The 17,698-nt window shown below is 39.3% G+C and overlaps 1 long non-coding RNA gene across 1 annotated transcript in view; it reads right to left on the bottom strand.

Annotated features, from left to right (window-relative positions):
- The window catches only part of LOC132426062 (uncharacterized), a 126,718-nt gene that overhangs the window by 57,231 nt on the left and 51,789 nt on the right, over window positions 1-17,698 (bottom strand). The window contains exon 2 of the long non-coding RNA XR_009519583.1: window positions 13,458-13,546. This is a non-coding gene — a long non-coding RNA (uncharacterized lncRNA). The remainder of the gene's footprint in view (window positions 1-13,457; window positions 13,547-17,698) is intronic.

The following is a 17,698-nucleotide window of genomic DNA, read 5'->3' as shown; positions in this document are numbered from 1 at the left end:
TGAAACTAAGGACTCAAAAAGATATTTGTACACCGATGATCACAGCAGCATTATTCACAATAGCCAAAAAAGGAAGCAATCCAAACATCCATCAATAGATGAATGGATAAACAAAATTATATACATATATGTGTAATATACATAATATATATAGAGAGAGATACTTATATATGTGTATATGTATAGAGACAGATGTATATGTATATATACACATATATATATTAGAGTACTATTCCTTAAAAGTTAATAAAGTCTGATACATGCTACAACATGGATGAACCTTGTAAATATGCTAAATGAAATGATCCAGACACAAAAGGAGAAATATTGTCTGATTCCACTTATATGAGGTATCTAGAATAGTCAAACGGATAGAGACAGAAAGTAGAATGGTGGTTACCGGGGACTGGGGAGTTATTGCTTAATGGGTACAGTTTCAGTTTGGGATGATGGATAGCTCCAGTCCTGGAGCTGGATCGTTGTAATGTCTGCACTTCAATGCAAATGTACTTAAAGCCACTGAATTATATACTTTAAAATGGTTAAAATGCTAAGTTTTAAGTTACGTATATTTTATCATAATGAAAAAAGTTACAGTAATAAAAATAATCATAATCTGGGAAAGAGACAGTCCATAGGCGAGGGCAGCACATCACAGGGTGTCTGAGCCCAGGCTGGGCGAGGAGGACTTCCACATGGGGCTGGAGAGAGTAGAGGCAGCAGCCTAGGCAGGAGTGTGAGCTCTTGTGGGGCAAGGAAGGCATTTGCACAGGGAAGGGGCAGCTACTGCAATGGAGATTGGTTACGTACTGGGTAACAGATTGAATAAGTAAATATATTAGGGATAATATATTATTATCCCAACAATACAAAGTTCATTCTTGTTTTCTCCCTTTTAATATGTGTAAGTTCCTTCTGTGGCAGTAAGGGAGAAAATAAGAATGAACTTTGTATTGTTGGTTTGGAACTGAAGGCATTGGTGTGAATGCATGGTTTCCAACAGACAGATACATAGATAGACAGATAGATATAGATGTAAATGTGAATATATGAGAGAGTACGTGTATGTATGTATACATATGTCATCTTGCTTTGTCCACTGAGAATGCCCAGAAACAGCAATATCCTAAAAACAATGAGAACACTTAGTGTCCAGATCTAGGTTTCTAAATGTCATTTTTTTTAGTAAGAGGCATCAGAGGTGCTTGAAGAAGTGGTTGATTCCAGGACTGGAGGAAGAAAAGTACAATATGAATCAGGAAATGCTCCAACAATGATGTGAACATGTCGAAGGACACAGGAGCCAGTTTGAAGGGATGCCACTGGTTAAATCTGTGAAATTTTAGCATTAAAAAAAAAGATAGTTGTAGATTATACCCACTAAATAAAACAAGAAACCATGAGTCCCTCTGATATAAGTAGATAAGGAGAATTAGAGACTGAGAGAGGAAAGTTTGGTGAGGAATGGGATATTTACATAGTTTGAAAATACCTCCCCATCAAATGCTTATTAATTACAAAAGGAAAAGGAGTAACGTTACCATGAAGAAGCCTGAACAACAGCACACTAATCAAGTGGTCAAGGTGAGTATCATCAATTCTGGAGCAAACTGAAATTCTATGCCACTTGCTAGGGTGCAATGACAACATAGCATCACTTTTGTGATATTCCTGCCAAAAAATTATAACCCGAATCTAGCCATAAGGAAATAGCAAAAGCCAAACTGAGGGGCATCATGTAAAATAAGTGACCTTTAATCTTTAAAAGTGTGGAGGTCATCAAGTCCAGAAAAGACGGAAGAACTGTTCCAGACCGACAACTAAATGCAATGTGTGATTCTGAACTAGCTGGATCCATTTGCATCCACAAAACTCAAGTGGGGTCTGAGGATTAAGTGCAATACGTTAATATTAACTGTCTACCTTTCATCACTGTAGTGCAGTTATATGAGAAGATGTCCTTATTTGTAGGAAATAAACACTAAGGTACTTGGAGGTGATAGAGCATCAGTGGCAACTGTCTCTCAAGGGCGCGGGGGACGGGAGGCTCTTTTTCCTGTACTTGCGACAACATTTCTGTAGGCTTGAGACTTCTGGATGTTAAAAATTGTTTTAAAAAATAATATTGGGTAATTCTTGATAGGTTAAATGAAAAAGCAGGACATAAAATCATATGTACTTGAAGAGTTAAACTTTCCTAAAAAGAGATATTCACAGGGAAAAAAAAGTCTTGAAAGAAGTACACCCAAAATACAGTAGTTGACTGTAACTGAATTACGCAGGATGCTCTTCTTTACTTTATATTTTATATTTCAAATTTTCTATAAGCATGCATTTTTAATAAATTTCTCTTTCTTTTACAAAATTTAATATTTTTCTTTCTCTTTCGTGTTCTGGTTTTCTAAGATACGGCTATAAATTAATTTGCTTCATTTATATTTTTTAAAACTCTAAGGATTCCATTAATACCTTACAGGTTTCTCTGAAACTGAAAAATTCTCCATCATTTTACCGTGAGGAGGGACCTCTTCTCCGGTATCTCCAGTCTAATTTTCCGACACTCTGATTAAATATATTTTTAATCATTTTGATCTATCTTACTTTTCTAATAATTTCTCTTTTATATCTGTGCTTCATTTTGCTCATTTACTTAGCTCTATCTTCCACTTCATTACTTATCCCTTCGAATATTTTCGTCTACCTTTTAATGAATCCTTTTTGTCGTTTCAATGACTGCATATTTGTTTCTTTAATCTCTATTTGGTTCTTCCTCAGGTTCACCTGTTCTCTTGCCATGATGCCCTGTTCTTTCCTACCGGTTTCTATCCCTTCCTTTATCTCGTTGAAGTTTATAAATGTACTCATTTGAAAGCATTTCTTAGATTGTTTTATTATCTATAGTTTCTAGAGTATAAATTTTACCATCTTGCATTTTCTGACTGACTCAGCAGTTCACTTGTAATTTCACTCATTTTAAGCAGGAGTTAGCTTCCATCAGAGGGTCCTAACCTTCCTTCCCCTAAAACTATCTTCTCCCCTGGCCATATGCACCTGGCCATGGGGATCACACATTGCCTGAACCCCCGCCCTCACTCCTAGAGGCACACCACCCCCCCCCGCCGCCATCATGACTCTGAAACTGAACACTACATCGACTACATCAAGGGTTACCATGGCCTCTGGTCAACATCTCTGAAGCTCTAGCTGTCCTGGAGATGCTGCAGCTGAGCACAGTCTCCTGGTCAACTCTTGGCTCCATCTCTCTCCCTGCCACCAAAGAGCACTTGAACTTTTTCCTTGACCTCTTAGGTGCTGAGTTTCACCAACATGCCTGACTGGACTTGCTTTCTTGCCTAAAATTGCTCCTCGTAAGGCAGAAGAGCCTTAGCCAGGTGTGGCCCCTCCCACTCTGCCCATGCCTCTTCAGCAAGGCCCTCCACCCACTCCTGCATCAGGAACAGTGCTCATGGCTGCAGGCATCTGGCCACAGTCATCCACCTTAGCAAGGCTCTCCATCCTGTGCACTGGGTCCCAGAACACCCTCACTTTCCTCTTTTGGTGCCAAGTCACTTGAAGGCAAAGACTTAGTGTTGCAAACATAAAGCTAAGCATTTTATATGCCTCATCATTCAATGCTCACCGTTCTAGAAGGAAGATATTATTATATCCATTTTACAGATAAGGTAGCTAAGACTCAAGAGAGGTACAGTCACCCAGAGAGGTCACATAACCTGAAGATGTCAAAGTCAGGACTCCAACCCCCGACAGTGTCTTTGGTACACTGTTCTCTTGGTCCTCATGGCCTTTTCCTTCTGAACATGAGCCAGACACACCTCCCTCTCTAAAACTTGGAATATGCATCTTTAGCTTTCTTTTAAGCTACTCCAGTGAGCCCTTCAGGAATTGACATCTCAGATTTCTGAGTATCAGCCACTGGGCGTATGCAATCTTTATTAAATTAACAAATGGCCAACCAAATAAAAGCTATTTTAAAGTGATTTGTAATGGGCCTTCTGCTTTCCCTAATGAAGTTTCGTGTGTCCCTTCCTGAAGAAAGCTTGTGTTAGAGTAAGAGGTGACCAGAGTCACTTGCGTCTTTCCCAGGAAGAAACACTTAATACAATAAAATCTCAGACCTGTCAGAGAGTTTGTCTGAGTGCTGCTTCCTGGAAGAATTTTTTAAAGTTCTATTTACATTAACATAAACATTAAACTAACCTCCACTCCATCGCTCAAGGCCACTTTCTATTGCAACTGAACAGGAGATACGTTCCAACAGGAAGAAATCAGAATGAACTTGAGTGATGCTAAGTCTTCCATCTTTCTACTTTCCCTTGGGGGAGAAAAAATGAAGCTGCCTTTTAATTCCACCATTGCCAGGTTTGAATAGGTACCTTGTCTTTTCAGCCTCATGCATGTTAACTAAGAATCCTGGAAGAGACATCTCAGATCCTCTATTCCTACCACCCTCCTGACATAAAATTAGACCCATTACATTGGGTAGTATTCATTGGAGGCTAGAACCATCTCACACATTTAAAAAAATGAAATCTCCATAATCACGAACACTTCTCACTCCTCCTCTTCATCCATTTTCCTAATTTCACTGCAGTTCCTACTCCTTAGACTTGAATAAAGGCACATATAATTTTTTCAACTCTACCTCCATCTTTGGACCTTCCATAGTTCAGGACTGGCCCATGTGAGGCAAGAAGTCATTCCTTGCATCTGACTGCCTCTGAGTATCCATTAGTCCAAAAGGCTCCTACTTTCCAGTCCCCACAAAGATTCTTGCACCCACTCCCCTACACATTTGTAATGTGTTTGCTGTATTATTTAAGATATTCAATTCTGCTAAGTAAAATCAGAAACACAAACAAGGGAAATAAACGAAACTAAGCATAGAAGCAAATATTGGGCTGGCCAAAAGGTTCGTGCGGGTTCTTCCGTAACCTGTTACAGGAAAACATCCGAACGAACTTCTTGGCCAAGCTAATAGTTTGTGAGACACAAGCAGAATTCATTAGATGCGTTAAGTATATATAAATAAGTTACATAGGGAGATATTAGCATAGATAAAGTAAGGAGAGCATGTGTGTGCTGAACATAGAAAGGGATGAAAGACCAAGAGGCATCAAATATTTGTGACTCACTAAATATACATGAGGCACCTGAGGTTTCAAATACTCATAATATATTCAATATACACGAGGCACTCAACATTTATGGTGTCTGAAATCAGCCACCCATTGGTGACTCCCATTCGGGCCCCAAGAATCGTCTGTCAAATGAAAGCCATAGCTGCTTATCAGGGTAACTGGTGAGCTGCAACTCTGAACCAGGCGTAATTGCTCCTGCATCCCTCCGATAGAACAAATACACTGTGTTGGTCCCAGGCCCCTTTCATTTGTCAAGCTTCCTCTTCAGCCTCAACTTTGCTCCTTGTAACCATTCCATCAGCAGGGAAGGCTGAGGAAGCAGGCAGAGATGGGACATGGGGGCTCTGCTGGGCAATGTGGTCCTTCTCCCCTACTTGCTACCTGTACTAAACGCATCAAATACCCACCCTGTTCCTCTTGCTTTGCACTGTGTGTTTTAAATTCCTACACTAAACCATGTGATTCAAGCATCTTAACTTGGTTCCTGAGCCTTTCTATTATAAGAGCTTTGCGACAGCCTCCCTTAGATTTAGCACTGTAGCGAGATGATTTCCCATGGGACACTTTTGGGCAATTCTTTTGTCTCCTCAAAGGATGCCCTTGACACCGTGGTATCAGAAAGCAAGCAACGGATTTGCAGTTAGGCTCCTGGATTTCAACGTTGCCTCAGCCAGTGTCCACCTCTTTAAGCTTTTGTTCTCTCCACATCTGTCAAATGAGAATGATAATCCTTCTCTTGCAGGGTTGCTGTTAAGATTAAATGATGGCATTTGTTAAAATGCTTTGCAGGGCTTCCCTGGTGGTGCAGTCGTTGAGAGTGCGCCTGCCAATGCAGGGGACACGGGTTCGTGCCCCAGTCCAGGAAAATCCCACATGCCGCGGAGCGGCTAGGCCCGTGAGCCATGGCCGCTGAGCCTGCGCGTGCGGAGCCTGTGCTCCACAATGGGAGAGGCCGCAGCAGTGAGAGGCCCGTGTACCGCAAAAAAAAAAAAAAAAAAAGCTTTGCAAAACCATGTAACCTGTATGATTTTTTCTGGGGCACTCAGATAAAATATGTTTCTTATTTTATATCTCAGCATTGATGGGAATCCTAATCCCAGCCTTTGGGTGGCAGGCTTACCCTCACTTGGACAAATGAGGGTCCTAGGGCTTTAGCAGGAAACCCCGGGGAGGTGCCTCAGGTCCTCAGCTCCTCGTGGAGGCCCCTGAGATGCTCAATATTCAGGCCAGCATGGTGTGACAGGAGGTGACAGCTCTACGGCCCATAGCACTTAGTCTCTCAGCACTAGACTCAAGTTTGGGACCTTTGCCCTGACTGGGTCCAGGCTGCTTGCAGATGTCCGGTACCCTGGCATCCATGCAGTCCCTCTGCTGGAGGTCCTGCCAACTGTGTGCTGTTTGGGGGATAGAGCACATAATCCTCACCTCTCCATCACCCAGATCAACTCTCCCGGGGGTGGAGTTCTCGTCTCCACCCTGAACATCACCCTCTCCCCAGCCAGCCCCAGCTTTACTACCTGGTGTTGGAGGACACGGTGTTGCTAATTGTCCCCTGGGATAGTAAGTCAACGAGGCACACAATCCTGGGTTAGCAGGGTCACAGGAAGCATAACGGTCAACAGCAGGGGAGGGTCCCTGCCCTGGCTCTGTCACTGTATGACCTTAAGCAAGATTATTATTTAACCTCTCTGTGACTTGATATCAGTAAAATGGGTTTAATAATAAACTCACCACACAGAACTGTTTTGAGGATTAGACAGATTTTTAAATGCTTGGAATTGGAAGAGGGGGAATGAATAGGCAGAGAACAGAAGTTCTTAGGGCAGTAAAAAAAAATTTAAAAAAACCCAAAAAGAGGATACCATAATGATGGGTACATGTCATTATACATTTGCCCAAACCCATAGAATGTACAACACCAAGAATGAACCCCACTGTAAACTATGGACTTTGGATGATTATGGTGTGTCATTGTAGGTTTATCAATTGTAACAAAAGTACCACTTTGGTGGGGGACGTTGATAATGGGGGAGCATTGGAGGGGAGGGGAGCAGGGAGTATATGTGAAATCTCTATACCTTCACTTCAATTTTGCTGTGAACCTAAAACTGCTCTTATAAAATAAAGTCTTAATAATTTTTAAATTAACAAACTCTTGGAACAATGCCCAGCATAAAGTATGCATTCAGAGCTAGCCATTATTTATTATTATTAGTATTTACCTTTCTATACTGGAAGAAAACAAGACAGGTTATAAAACACAGTTCATTTCTTTCCTTTTAAAGGTATAATTCACATACAATAAAATGCACAAACTTTAGCTGTACTAGGAGGCCATCAGGATCAAAGCAGACATTTCAATCTCCCCAGAAAATTCCCCATGTCCTTTTCCCAGCCAACACCCCATCCACCCAGATACATTATCAGCATAGATTAGTTTTGCCTTTTCTTGAATTTAATGCATCATTTCTAAACCAGGTTATCCTGTCGTGCAATAAGAGGCTTCTCGGTAGCTAGATTTCCTGCGATCACATGTGTTTCCACTGGATATACTCAGAGAAGCAACACAGGAGAATGGCGTAGAGGGTTCTGAGCCTGACTTGAAGGGCTTCTGCCCTCCCCTCCATACCCCCTGCTCTTGGCTCTACCCAGCAGGGCAAGAACAGGGGCAGAAGCCACAGCAGAGCTGAGCTGCTGTGGCTGAGCAAGAGATGGCTGCTTGAACCCCGGGTGTGATCAATAATTGATTCAGAGAATGATTCCAAGGGCGATGGAGATGCAGTATGTGGATGTGAATCCCAGTGCCCTGCATCGGGCCAGGCGGCCTCAGGCAATGGACCCCGTGCAAGCCTGTTAATAATTTTAACTCTTTTCACGTGCGTGGTTTGTCTCACCTCCCAAATAAAATTAATTATGGAGACTTTAAAGGATTTTCAGAGGGAATCTTATTACTAACTGCACATTCGGCCTGACCAATCAATAGTCCCTTCATTTTTACATAGCAAGTGGGAGAGTAAAAGGGGTTTAAAAAAAGAAAAACTTCTTCCATTTTTCATTTCATCATCTCCAGCCTTGACATTTAATGAGTTCTCTGAAATATGTTCAAACTCTCAATCCCCACTGTGTGACCTTGAGCAAATTAGTTAACCTCTCTGAGCCTCACCTTTAGACTATCTTTGCTTTTCCCTCCACCTTCAATGCCCATCACCCTGGCTGTCCAGATGAGACACTCCTACTCATTCTACGAAACCCTACTGCATTCATAATGGGCAAGAGTTTGGCACGGTGATGAGAAGGCCAAACTTTAAAGTCAGACCATCCTAGATTGATATGCTGCTCCAGCACCTACTAGCTAGGGTGACTGTGGGCAGAGGACTTAAGCCTCAGTCTCCTCACCTGTAAAATGGTATCAGTATACATAACTCACAAATGGTTATGCAGAACAGGTGATAAAATGCATGTAAAGCCACTTACAAGGCTGGACACATGATGTGTGCTCAATACCTGTTGGCTATTATTGTCGTGCACTTATTTTTTCCACAACTATCTATGGAAAGTCTACTATGTGACAAACACTGTGTTTAGACAGAAGTCTTCCATGAGCCACTGCCCCTATCTAAACAACATCTCTCAACTCCCCTGCTTTATGTTCCTTCCATTACCTTGTGTGTCACATTATATGTTATATTTTGTGGCTCAGTGGACTCTTTAGAAGGCAGGGACTGGTCTTATTTGGCTTTGCACCCACAGAGCTTAGCATAGTCTGAAACGCTGGTGCCAGGAGTCACAGCACCCAGGAGGGCCCCTGGCAGCAGGTAATCCATGAACCCCTCGACTAGTGAAGGCTGAGGGCTGGAGAAGGCAGAAGCCAGATATTAGAGGACCTTGCTCCATGCTAAGGAGCAATGAGGTTATTTTGTGGGGAAAGAGGCTCTTCTAGAATGTTCCAAGGAGAAGAGAGACACACTCAGACTTATATTCTAAAACAGATGCCTTGGGAAGCCAATAGAAGATGACCTGTAGGAGATTGTCGAGGCTGGAGGAAGCCTGTAAGAATTGGGAGGTGGCCCATGTCTGATTCTGTTCATCATTGCATCCCCCAATATCTCACACATAGGAGATGCCCAATAAATAGTTACTGAATGAACTAGGAAGGCATACTAAGAACCTGGACATCACTTAGGAGATGGCAGTATGAGTGAGAAACTATAAAAACCTAGACTAGTGCTGTCCGAGAGAACTTTCTGTGATAATGGAAATGCCTTGTAATGTGATGACCGGTAGAAACATGGGGCTACTGAGCTCTTGAGATGTAACTATTTCCATTGAGGAACTGAATTTAATTTTAATTAATTTTAATTTAAATAACCACATGAGCTTATCATAGCCCAGACCCATACTAAGATTGGGACAGCATAAATGGAGAGGAAGTATCCCCCAGTGGATTTCTTATTTTGAAATATCTCAATTTCCAAGCTTTATGTAAGTAATATTTCTTTTTATACATTTTTATTCATCACTACACCAGTTAGGGTTTCTTAACATGCTGTAATTCCAAATAAAGATTGGATACTCCAGGCCCTGAATGATAATAACAGTTATCATTTCTTAAGTAATTGCTATATGACTACAGTGGCAGTAGAGAGTGGTGTTTGAGAACACAGGCTCTGGAGCGAGATGGCCTGGGTTTGAAAGTTGGCTCTGATTATACAAACTCCCTGTTTCCTTCTCTGTAAAATGATAGTATCTATGTCATGACATTGTTATAGGATTAAATTGTTTGATACCTATAAAAAGCCTAACACATAACTGCTTAATTCATATGAGCTATTTTTTGTGTTTTACATACATTATTATCTCATTAATCCCCTCAATAACTCTCCAAAGGAGGTGTTATCATTCCCATTTTGCAGGTGAGGAAACATGGTCAATGAGGATAATTATAAATAATCCACTGTTATACTGATAATAAGCACTATGACCAGGGATCAAGCCCAGGCTTATCTAACTCCAAAGTCCTGAACTAAAACAAATGGACAACAGATATGAAATTACAGTTTTCTTGGACATCAGGCAGCACAGAACAGTAATCCATGGAAAAGGATAAACAAGCCCTTTAAGTGCCCCAGCTTACCCCTTGGAGAGAATTTCCAGGCTGCAGTGTAGGAAGGGGAAAGATAGGAGAAGCCTGGCAGTACCTCTGATTTGAGTTGATAAATCTGGCAGTCCAGGGAGGCCAAGAAAGCTAGATCTTGCAGGACAGAGTACCAGAAAGTAGAGAACTTCACATACACAAAGAGAGAGAGAGGGAGGAGAGAGAGAGGAAGAAGAGAGACAGAAAGACAGACAGAGGCAAAGAGAGATAGAGACAGAGAGAGAGCTCTGAAGATCTATGCAAGCTCTTCATGAAATCTTCAACTGATTATTGATACTTTTGAGGAAACCTGAAGCTGGGAGGATAAATGCTCTAAAGGAGCACAGGGATCATTACCAGGACTCAGAAAGAGCCAAGAATAGTTTGTTTCCACAGTCTTGCCCATCATGGAGCATCAGCTAGAGTGGTTAGAAAGATACTGCCTCAGTAGTAAGACCTAACATCTCCTCTAGTCCTACCTGACAAGGTTTACATATAATCTTTGAAAAGATCAAACTGTTTCCACATAACTGCATCTCGTAACAAAGCTCAAGAACGTTTACAGGACTACAGATGTTACTATTAGCATCTAAAAAGGTAAAATTAACAATGTCTGGCATGCAATCAAAAATTACCAGGCATGAATGGATCACAGATCTAAATGCAACCTAGATGACCTTGGGTATGATGATACCTTTTGAGATACATCAAAGACACAATCCATGAAAGAAATAATTGATAGCTAGACTTTATTAAAATTAAAAACTTCTGCTCTGTGAAAGACATTACCAAGAAAATTAGAAGAAAAGCCACAGAGTGGGAGAAAATATTTGCAAAAGACACATCTGATAAAGGACTGTTATCCAAAATATACAAAGAACTCTTAACAATAAAAAAAAAACAACTATAAAATGGGCCAAAGATTTCAACAGCCACCTCATCAAAGAAGACACACAGATGTCAAATAAGCATATGAGACGACGCTCCATATCATGTCATCAAGGAAATGTAAATTAAAGCAACAATGAGATACCACTACAAACCTATTAGGATGGCCAAAATCTGAAACACTGACAACACCAAATGATGGGGAGGATGTGGAGCAGCAGGAACTCATTCACTGCTGCTGAGAATGCAGCGTGGTACAGCCACTTTGGAAGACAGTTTGGTAGTCTTTCACACAACTAAACATACTCTCATGGTATGATCAAGGAATCACCCTCCTTGGTATTTACCCAAAGGAGTTAACTTATGTCTACACAAAACCCTGCACATGGATGTTTATGGCAGCTTTAATCATAATCACCAAGCCTTGGAAGCAACCAAGATGTCCTTCAATAGGTGAATGAATAAATGAACTGTGGTACATCCAGACAATGCAATGCAATACTATTAAGCATTAAAAAGTAATGAGATATCAAGCCATTAAGGAATCTTAAATGCATATTATTAAGTGAAAAAAGCCAATCTTATAGGGCTACACACTGTATGGTTCCAACTATGTCACATTCTGGATAAGGCAAAACAGTAAAAGATCAGTGGTTGCTGGGGGTGAGAGGTAGGGAAGGGAGAGAGATGAACAGGCAGAGCACGGAGGATTTTCAGAGCAGTGAAAATACTCTGTGTGATATTATAATGGTAGATACATGCCATTATATATTTGTCCAATGCTATAGAATGAACACCAAGAGTGAACCCTTAGGTAAACTATGGACTTTGGGTGATGATAATTTTCAATGTAGGTTTATCCTTGGTGAAAAAATGCACCGTTCTATTGAGTGATGTTGATTATGGGGAGGCTATGCACTTGTGGGAGGCAAGGTTATATGAGAAATCTCTGTTCCTTTCTCCCAATTTTATTGTAAACCTAAGCTGCTCTAAAAAAATAAATATTTATTTTAAAAAATTACTAGGCATGCAAAGAAGCAGAAATGTATAACCCACAATGAGGAAGAAAATTAATCGACAGAGACAGACCCAGAAATGACACAGATGGTAGACTTAATAGACGAGGACTTTAAAATCTTAAAAGCAGCCAAAGGGGAAAAGAGACATATTACATACAAAAGAACAAAGACAATAACTAGAGCATACTTCTCACTGGAAACAATGCAAGTGAGAAGACATTGGGGCAACATCTCTAAAGTAGTAAAAGAAAAAAGTATCGATCTAGAATTCTATACTTAGCAAAAATATTGTTCAAAATTTAAAGTGAAATGAAGTCTTTCGAGTGCGGCCTCATTGCCTCCAAGTTAGTAAATGTCCAATAGCTTTTGTTTCATCACTCAATTGATATTTATTATATTATTTATATTATATTATAATATATATTATATTATATTTATATAATATAATATATATATTATATTTATTATATCAATATTTATTATACCTGTGATATAACAGACACTAAGTGAGGCACTGAATTACAGCAAAAAATAAATTATAGAATGTCCCCGGAGTCAAGAAACGCCAGTCTCTTTTAACTCCCAAAACAACCCAGCAAAGTTGACATAGATATACTCATTTTACTAGTAAGCAAACCAGTGGTGGAGCTTGGATAGCAAACTAGGTCTTTCTTACTCCTAAATCTACATGCATTCCATTAAAAAAATTAAAATAACATGAGCCGCATAGCAGAGGGAGATCAGCTCGGTGCTTTGTGACCGCCTAGAGGGGTGGGATAGGGAGGGTGGGAGGGAGGGAGACACAAGAGGGAAGAGATATAGGAACATATGTATATGTATAACTGATTCACTTTGTTATAAAGCAGAAACTAACACACCACTGTAAAGCAATTATACTCCAATAAAGATGTAAAAAAAAAAACATGATCCAGAACTGACTGACCTACACAGACAGCCATTTCTGCATAAAGGTATTCACCAATTCTTTGAAAAAGGAATTGAAAATAAGTATTTCTCAAAAGTCCACTGCATCATAGTCATTACATAAAATTATCCTTACACTGGCTGTATTCAGTTCTTGTTCCAGACCGTGGGGATGGAAATTCTCAACAAACCGTTTTAAAGTCATCAAAGAACATCTTGGATATTATTGCAGATAGAAAATATAACCTGCATAGCTATGGTATAGAGTAGCCATTAAGAGCAGAGACTCTAAAACTAGGATTCCTAGGTCAAAATCTTGGCTGTACTACTTACCAGATATGTGACCCTGGGCAGGTTATCTTCATAGCTCAGTTTCCTCTTCTGAAAAGCGGAGGTATTGACAATCGTATTTCCCTCATAAGCTGTATTAAAGGTTAAATAAGTTAATACGTATAAAGCATTCAGAATAATACATTACGTGTAGTCAGCATAACATAAGCATTAGCCAAAATATTATATCCAGATTGGTATATGTCTATACCTAGATTGGTGTATTATACCCAGATTGCCATAATGTTATATACCTCAATTGCTGTCTCACCAAGATCCTGGTGCTCAGAAAGAGTGACTGAATAAATCAGTAAGTGAATGAACAGAAGTTGCTTTCACAAGGAGAGTTTCTGGGTAAGGGGCAAAATGCGTTACCCTTGCACTGGCAGAGATATACTATGTCCACCCCCAGGCATGCACGTAAGCAGGTAAGTTGTTGAACCGTGAGATCTGAAGGGACCTCGGAAATCAACTGTCACTCACATAAAATCCAGTTTAGATTTTTAAATATCTTGCTTATAGAAGCTCAACTCTGAGTTCACTTAACCATGAATGAATATTTTAAACATTATTTTCTAGAGTGCCTCAGATTTCTTTTAAGTGGCATCAGAGGAGTAACTTTCAATTAATACTGAATATGTAGAATGGAACTGCTTAAGATCAATATCCACTTTTTTCCTTACTTTATAATTAATGGAGTGACTGCTCTGCTTTGGCAGCTACAACTTACTATGCAAGTGGGGAACCCCTACAGGGTGAGAATGGGAGAAGCAGGTGACATATACTACTTAAACAATACAGTAAGTACTTGAGAGTCTTCTCATTTTCCTGAGGCTTTTTTTGAAAGCTGCTGCCGCTGCTCCATTTTTACTCACGTTGCTAAGAACAGTGATTTAAGCATTATGAATTTGTTTTGCAATGAACTGAGACATGATTGTTGCAGTTTTTAGAAATGTTTAAAGAGGAAACCTCTTGGCTGCTGTCAGGGCACTAAAGGAAGCTGTGCTCTTTGGAGCTGCCCTAAGGAGCTGGCAAAAAAAGGGCCAAGGGGAATGTATGTTATAACCTGAAAGAGTAGAGGAGAATGGAAAACGAAACTTGCTTCTGGAGCATCAAAGGTGTAGTCAGAAAACCTAAGTCCTACTCTGGAACGTGGGTATTCACAGTTGGTTTTGCCTACCCAGCAGCCATCTTTAACCTCCCTCAGAGTCCCTCATCTCTTGTTCTCAGCTTGTGGATTTCCAGTGGGACTGATCATGCCCATCCCAAGAATGACCACATAATTTATCCTTCAAACTGGGGTATTTTTGGTTTGTTTTTTATAGTGGTATTTTTTTAATATCTTTATTGGAGTATAACTGCTTTACAATGGTGTGTTAGTTACTGCTTTATAACAAAGTGAATCAGCTATACATATACATGTATCCCCATATCCCTTCCCTCTTGCGTCTCCCTCCCACCCTCCCTATCCCACCCCTCTAGGTGGTCACAAAGCACCAAGCTGATCTCCCTGTGCTATGCAGCTGCTTCCCACTAGCTATCTATTTTACATTTGGTAGTGTATATATGTCCATGCTACTCTCTCACTTCGTCCCAGCTTACCCTTCCCCCTCTGCATGTCCTCAAGTCCACTCTCTACGTCTGCATCTTTATTCCGGTCCTGCCCCTAGGTTTCATTAATTTTGTATCCTGCTACCAAATTCATTGATTAGCTGTAGTAGTTTTCTGGTAGCATCTTTAGGATTCTCTATATATAGTATCATGTCATCTGCAAACAGTGACAGCTTTACTTCTTCTTTTCCAACTTGGATTGCCTTTATTTCTTTTTCTTCTTTGATTGCTGTAGCTAAAACTTCCAAAACTATGTTGAATAATAGTGGTGAGAGTGGGCAAACTTGTCTTGTTCCTGATCTTAGTGGAAATGGTTTCAGTTTTTCACCATTGAGAACAATATTGGCTGTGGGTTTGTCATATATGGCCTTTATTAGGTTGAGGTAAGTTCCCTCTATGCCTACTTTCTGGAGGGTTTTTATCATAAACGGGTGTTGAATTTTATCAAAAGCTTTTTCTGCATCTATTGAGATGATCATATGGTTTTTCTCCTTCAATTTGTTAATATGGTGTATCATAATGATTGATTAGTGTATATTGAAGAATCCTTGCATTCCTGGGGTAAACCCCACATGATCATGTTGTATGATCCTTTTAATGTGTTGTTGGATTCTGTTTGCTAGTAATTTGTGGAGGATTTTTGCATCTATGTTCATCAGTGCTATTGGCCTGTAGTTTTCTTTCTTTGTGACATCTTTGTCTGGTTTTGGTATCAGGGTGATGGTGGCCTCGTAGAATGAGTTTGTGAGTGTTCCTCCCTCTGCTATATTTTGGAAGAGTTTGAGAAGGATAGGTATTAGCTCTTCTCTAAATGTTTGACAGAATTTGCCTGTGAAGCCATCTGGTCCTGGACTTTTGTTTGTTGGAAGATTTTTAATCACAGTCTCAATTTCAGTGCTTGTGATTGGTCTGTTTATATTTTCTATTTCTTCCTGGTTCAGTCTCGGAAGGTTGTGCTTTTCTAAGAATTTGTCTATTTCTTCCAGGTTGTCCATTTTATTGGCATATAGTTGCTTGTAGTAATTTCTCATGATCCTTTGTATTTCTGCAGTGTCACAAACTGGGGCATTCTGGAGACTAAATTTTTTAAGATGACAATTACATAATTTTTGAAATATTTATTTACTGACCAACAAATTGCTTTTCTTCAATTGGTGGACCTATAAAATTGTCCTATTCAAAAACTGTTTTCAAAAGTAAATACTTTATTTTTTAAATTTTTATTGAAGTATAGTTGATTTACCATGTTGTGTTAGTTTCTGGTGTACAACAGAGTGAATCAGTTTATACATACACATATATCCACTCTTTTTTAGATTCTTTTCCCATATAGGTCATTACAGACTATTGAGTAGAGTTCCCTGTGCTACACAATAGGTCCTTATTAGTTATCTATTTTATATATGGTGGTGTGTATATGTCAATCCCAATTTCCCAGTTTATCCCTCCCCCTAGAGTCACAGATATAGAAATATTTTCTAAAAAGAAAATTTGTGACCATTAGAGTAAAATGGGAGACATTTTCTTTATGTTGATTTTCTGAACATTCAAAGTAACAGGCAGCATAATTATTCTTTACACATTGAATACTTCAGTTTCTTAACCATATCTGTCTCTAGTAAAATGTCAAAGTTATTTTCTAAATAATTAACAGTTTTATCATTTTTAATGTTTTCATAAAATTGCCTGTCCTATTTTTCCAAATTGCATTATATGGTTAATCAGTTTGAAATTGCTGAACACTTCAGTTGACACTTGCCTGTAGATACTGATTATTAGTGGGCAGCTAAGAAAAAAGGTATGTCCTGATATTCTGAGGGTTTTTTAAATCTAACACTAACTTAATTATAAAAAATTGGGTTGTTCAGTTACTCAAACAGTGTATGTACAAAAAAACTGTATAAAATTTCACAAGTAAAGCTCTATTTTCATTAGTAGAATATCACAGCTTATTTGGATGCGATTTTGAATCATGTATACAATCAAACAATTCTGAGTAAAAAATTTGCTCCATGGTTTCATAAGTTAGTAAAAATATTGTTTTACCTTGACATTGTGTGGCACCAAAAATTGTATTTCTCTTACTATGTTAAGACAAATCATTTTATTTTTAATGTTGAACTTTTGAACTTAATTTACAACAAGAGTCACCATAATATCATATGATTCACCTTCATTAAAATAAATTTCCAAATTTATTTAGTTTCCAATAATTTGGGTAAAAAATTCAAACCATTACAGAAATTAACTAATTTTCTATTTGAAGCATCTCAGGACATGGATATAAAGTTAGCACCACTTAACTCTTTGCAAAGTTCTTTTATTGGAGTCAACCCATTAACAGCTATCGTATTACTTTTTCTATTGCACGGGAAAACCTGGAAAAAAAGATGAGCAAGTTTCGTTTAGAAGAGAGGTCACTTGATCTAAATGAAGAGCCATGCTTCACAGAGTATATGCAAAAGCACCTATGGTCACAGCACACATCAATTCATCATTATTAGCCACAATATTATTAAAACAACTACTAACATTTGAAGTAGATTCTGATACTCCAGCAGATTTGTACCTCTGGTCATCATGTAGTCAGGGAAATATTATGGCCCCCATTGTGAATGATAAATGTCAACAAA

This window comes from Delphinus delphis, chromosome 5 (genome assembly GCF_949987515.2).
Source record: "Delphinus delphis chromosome 5, mDelDel1.2, whole genome shotgun sequence".
Classification (NCBI taxonomy): Eukaryota; Metazoa; Chordata; class Mammalia; order Artiodactyla; family Delphinidae; genus Delphinus; species Delphinus delphis.
The sequence above is the reverse complement of the archived record's forward strand: the minus strand, read 5'-3'. Positions and strand labels throughout refer to the sequence as shown.